This window comes from Tympanuchus pallidicinctus, unplaced genomic scaffold (assembly GCF_026119805.1).
Source record: "Tympanuchus pallidicinctus isolate F22 unplaced genomic scaffold, pur_lepc_1.0 scaffold16, whole genome shotgun sequence".
Taxonomy (NCBI): domain Eukaryota; kingdom Metazoa; phylum Chordata; class Aves; order Galliformes; family Phasianidae; genus Tympanuchus; species Tympanuchus pallidicinctus.
Window position 1 is genome coordinate 33,532,627 of NW_026294679.1, and position 6,000 is coordinate 33,538,626.

Here is a 6,000-nt window from a genome sequence, read left to right on the forward strand (position 1 = left end):
TAGCCCTACAGAGGAAGCAGTGAGAACGAGTAGAGAGGAGCATTCAGAAATCTGATTCTGGTCACTTATGGTCCAAAGGATCTGCAGGAAGGAAGGCATCACCCTGGATATCACAGCTGGGATGCTTGTAGGAGTCTAAGCATTGAACATGTTGGAAACTACACACTTTTAGACACCATAGGGGTTGCAGCCAGATGACAGCCCATCGGTGCATTTCTGAGCACAGCAGGACATCTCACACTACAAGCACACTGCACTGAACAAGGTGTGCTTGAGGATGCTTGGGCCTGCAGCAACATGGAAGTGTTGTAGACCTGTTAAAATTGCTTTGCTTTCATTCTTATTTATTATTTTATACTGGGGCAGGAAAGCACAGCTGGAGGGTGTGAAACATCTATTGTGTGCACTGCAGAAGTGTGTGGGAGACTGGGCGTGATGAGCATCATGTTGAAAGAAGCAGGAGCAAAAAAAAACCATCCCCTTTCCTTACTACACACATAAATCGATGTTTTCAATCAGCTAGAAGGCACTCGACATTGGGAGAAACTCTCAGTTTCTAAATAGGGCCCCATCAAATAAGCAGAGGTTATTAGGACAAATACAGAGGTGAGAGAGCCTTTCTGCTCCTCAAAATACCTCTTGGGATGTGCTGTAGATAATGCAGTTTACAGGTTTTCAGGGTCAGTACTCGAACTTTAAGCAAATAAATGCTGTCTGAGTACTTCTTGAGGCTCTTGAATGCACTTTCAAGCTGATTTGCACTTTTTCATTGCTATTTGCACTATGGTCTGCATCTCAGCAGCTTCTGTTGAGTTAGAGGCATCAACCAGAGACTTACAGAGTAATTTGGAAGTACTAGGCCCATTCTGCTAATTGCACTTATTTCCAATTAATTAATTAATTGATAACTAATTAGGGATTCTACTTTTGAAGGAAAAATCCTGGTTCTGGTTGGCCATCCTATATGACCTAGAGCATAAATCTGAGAGACAAGCAGCATCCACTGAGCAGCAGCTCTTTTATATCCCATCCTTTCTCTGGCTCCTTCAGCATGCCACTTCTTATCCTTCCGCTTGCCTCCCTTCTCTTCCTTGATGGCAGCAATACCTGTTGTGCTCTACATCTCTCACTTGTTCCTAAAAACACACAGATCTTGAAAGTTTCACTTGTGCTCTTAGTTTATGTGAACTCACATATTTATTTCCTGGCCTATGTTTCCCTTCCCTCTGTCTAATGAGCCATTACTGAGTCTTTCAGCTCTCATTTGTATGTACAAAATCCATGCCTTTACATTTCCAATCCTCTCGCATTCGATTGACTTGACACTGTAATGAAATCTTGCTCGCAAAGACTTTCTTCATATCATCCCTGCATCCGTGCTCCTCTGAGAGTCTGCTTTAAAATATAATGCTTCATAATACGGAGCTAATACATGAGTGTTTAAGAGGCCAGCTCATATAAAGCATCCCCCTCACGTAACATCCACCCCATAAAACTCAGCCTATAAGCTCTGTATTTTTCTTCCCCTGTAGGAAATCATTATATTCTAGCAGCAAAATCTGCCCCAGAGTCTGCTGAGCAGGATGAGGAGCCTTCTCTGTCGACTCGTCACTTAAAAAAAATCAATTCATGGTGGTCCTGAGCTATGTTTTTGTTCTGGCACATAAAACAGAATGAAGACATATGTCTGAATTTAAAACATCCTTTTGGTTCCCTGTATACATGAGCCAGCCGAGAAATTTGAACTATTTCAAAGCGCTAGGAAAAGAATTGTAGACACATCCTTTGTTTAGGCATATATTTTTAATTATCTTGCCTTTTAATATTCCTCTCCATTTGAGTATAATCAGAGAAAATAGATCCTGCTGGGCATTGTCATGCTTAATAAAAGTAAGACTGAACATCTGCAAATTTGGCGACAGTGTGGCGCATATGATGCACCAGTGGCTGAGCTGCATTCTTGGGTAATTATAACACCACATGCAGCTGTAATAGTGTAATTCTCTGTTTACATTAGTTCTAGCACTTATACAAAACTCTCCTGGCTCAGGGTGCTAAGCATTCGCAAACGGGGAGTGTTTCTCCCTACCGAGCGAGCTGGATGCGTTGCACAGGAGTGAGAAATTTGGCTGGAGAGAGTAAGTGGGGCAAGGCTGGAGGCTGTCCTGCCACTCAAAGCGGGATTGGTGTTGCTGGAATGAGCAGTGTCACACTGGAATTAAATCAGTGAAAGTAAGATCGGTCTCCAGTCTTCTGCTTTTCCTGTTGTTGGTTTGTGTTGTGTTGTTTTTAACTCCACAGGCAACACAAGCTTCAGATCCAAAGTATGTGCTTAAGCATTGTTTTTGCAAACTATGCTGCTGCCGTGAGGGAAAATATGTTTTTCTGTCTTGGGAGCATGGACAGGCAAAGGATGAGATGCTTTCTCCATCTTTCCAGAGAAAGCTGGGACATCCCTTCTGCAGAGCTGGAGGTCAGATGTAAGCTCCTCCAAGCCATGGATGCATGTATGTGTGTGGGAGGGGAAGCTGGGAAGCTATTCTCCTTGAGGGCAGCTACTTTCCTCCAGCTCCCTTTACCCTCGTGTGCTCTGGGTGCACTCCGCTCTGCCAAGGGGAAATGGACAGAGTGGAAAAGGGACAGAGGAAAGGCAGCAAGATGCATATTCACATGTTCCTGCCCTGGGTAGGTGTGCAAAGCTCAAGCCTGCAGTATGCATGAGCTGCTCCCTGAAAGCAAACCTTGCCTTGCCACCAGCTTTCCCCACAGCAGCACTTCTCTAAGAAAACTGCTAAATTCAGACCCTATATTAAAATGGATAAGGCATCCTGGGATTTTACAGGTACATTCTGCCCCTGAACATCCAAAATCTTGCTTACTTTCTCCTTTTTCCCATTGGAGCACCAGTTTTCTCTACTGCTGGAGACAAACTCATTTCCCCAACCTAACTTTGAATAGTTCCAGTGATGGTAGCAAACACAACTTCCCTGAACAACCTCTTCCAAGTGTCTCAGTGAGCCCATTTTGAAAAATGTATTCCTTATGTCAAATCCAAATCCAACCTCTTTGACTTCCAAAACATTGCCTTTTGTTCTGATGCTACAGGCTCTGTAAAAAAGCCTCTCTCCTTCTTTCTTTATAAGACTCTTTTATATTGAAAAGCAGCAATGAGGTATTCCCTGGAGCTTTCTCTTCTCTGGGCTAAATAATTCCACCTTTCTCAGCTTAACTCTATAGGAGAGGTGCTCTGGCCTTCTCGACATACTCATGGTCCTGCTCTGGACCTGCCTTCACAGATCTCTGTCTTTCTTTCACTGGGATCCCCAGAACTGGGGCTTGGAGTTGACATCCCCTCTGTCTTCTGGGTCTATTACCCTGTGGTTGTGATGGGAGATCATTTTCAAGCAGGTCACTGCTTCACCCCAAGTTTCTGAAGCATTCTCTGTACCAAAACAATGATACTCATGTCCAAAACCATAAGGAGTAAATAAAGAAAATGAGCAAATAAAGTTATTGCGTTCACCTTACAAGTGTGAACATCACTGGCTCAAAAAAAAAAAAGCTGTTAAATGATTTCTTAGAAAGTTGAGGGTGGCACCTCCCTCACTGCGGTCCTTCTGCAGCTCTGCATTTACTTGCAGAGCTTGCTTTTTTTTTGCAAGTAAACTTGCATTTACTATGCTAGGCATCACCTATGCTCTCAAAATATTTGCTTTCCCTATATATTAGTGCAACTCCAGTGCTTGCAATGTAACAGAGCCTATGGGCTGACGCCAAAACTGAACGCTTAAAGGCTGTGAAGCATAACTCACAAATCTGAGCACCACCACTTTTCCATGGCTTTCAAAGCCATTGTTCTGGATGGGAAACTAAGTGATCCCCCACAGCAGCACTGCAGAGAGTGAATGCCGTTATTAGAGTGTTGCTTGAGCTAATAGACAGCGCTTTCCTTTCACACATGTGCACTGCAGCTGCCTTACTGAGCTTTTGAAAGGGTGCCACAAGATGCAAAGCCAAATGCTTGAGTTTCAAGAGAGGCCGACAGCAGTGCAATCAACTCTGCCTTGCTCTTGTCTGCTGCGCCAGAAAGGAAAAGGATAATAAAGGATTGTCCTACCATGGCAAGCTGGGAATTTTTTTATGTAATTTAAAAGGGATACAGCAAGGGAGGGAAATGGTGTTGGAGACATTAGGCCAGTTGTTGTGTATTCCTCAGGCAGTGTGGGTTCTTCAGCTGTTCTATCTTCCTTGAGTTGTGACAATGACTGAAATGCTTGGAGTTACCTCATTTCAAGGCTGGGGCGAGGCTGCTCAGAGGCACAGCCGTGGTTTGCAGTGTGCAGGGCCTGCCTGGTGTTCCAGCCTGCAATATTATGTGCTGATGACAGCAACGAGCACTAGCAGGGAGCTTGTACCACTCCTGTTCACACAGTCGGCAATTTCTCTGCTTGAACACACTGCTAAAGATGGGTTTTGCCATGAGTTTTAGCATCGAAGGAGTTGGGATTAGAAGTTTTTTGTCATCTTTAGGTAATATTCATTCTATGTGAACTATACCTGTGTTCTACAGAAGGTAAAAGAATATTTCATCTGTAACCAAGCTTTAGGGGCGTATCTTGAATCTGCAGTGTCTTTGAATTTGAAAGACTTTTTATTGGAGTTCAATATACTTTTCCATTTCTATTCCAATGCAGCTTGATTTTTGGTATTCTCATGACTTGCTCTGATGAGTCTGTGTTTCAGAACTGTAGTTAATATACTAGAAAGAACACCAGTAAGCAAAGAAATGACAGGAATACATCAGAGATAGTTCACAAGCATTGCATTCAAAATTGTTTCTCCCTATCAATGTGTATGGTGGGTTTTCAGATCATTCAGGCAAGCCTAACAACAAAAGATCAACAGGGCAGAGAACTTGCAAGAAAGCACTTTTACGAAAATCCCTGGATGCAGGAGCCAATCTCAGGTACATTCTTACCTTAACCATGTTGTGTATTAAATGGGATACAATCATGCAACTGCCAATAAAATCCAGAATACGTGGCTGTAAAACAGGAAAGCAGTTATTAAATACATGCACTGGTCTTCTGCAACACCTCCATTATCACAGCTGCTGGGGATGTCATACATGGCTTGTCCACAGGTGATGGTTGATGTGAGATACAATTCAACTCAAAAGCTTCACTCAGGAGGTCTAAGTTTTGTGATATCTACCCCATGCAGTGCAAATAAGATTTAATTATTATATACATTACATATACGTGTACACACACACATGTACATCATATATTTGTGTAAATATATGTAAAATATGTGTGTGCAGTGTGTGTGCGCACCCTATTAATCTCAGCTTTCTGACACTGTCCACAGAGAGCAGGAAGATTTTCCCATTCTTTGTGTCTTCTCTTGATAGTTGAATTGTTACCCTGCTCTGTAGCAACAGTGCAATGGCTCTGTCATGCTCCCACCAATTTGGGGATCATGGCCATATTTCCTGCAGCCTCCTGGGTGAAGACTGCTGGGTATGGGGCTTTATGACATCTTGATATGAACACAAAGTGGCACCCCAGGACCTTTGTGAAGCACCTCAGCAGGAAGGTCTCTTGCTTAATGCTTCTTACAGCCCTTTGCTCATCTCTTCTGTACATGCACTGCAATGGGCAGTAATGTTGGTCAGAAAAGCTCCCTTCCCCTTGTGTTGTTGGAACAAATTCCAAGAGCCCACCCCAGATCCTAGCACACTTCCCTTGGGAAGGGAACATCTGAATCACTGTTTGATCACTGATATTGCAGTGACATTCCTTATATTCCATACACATTGCAGCATCATATATCATCATATATATCATCCTATACAGCTCCATGCACCGCTCCTTGTTTATTCTTTATTAAATGAATATAGCCAGACCTCCACATTCCAGAAATGTGTTGGCTTGTGGCAAATTAAAAACAGTGTATGCTTCATTATCACAGCTATTCTTTAGCTCTGATTTCTACAGT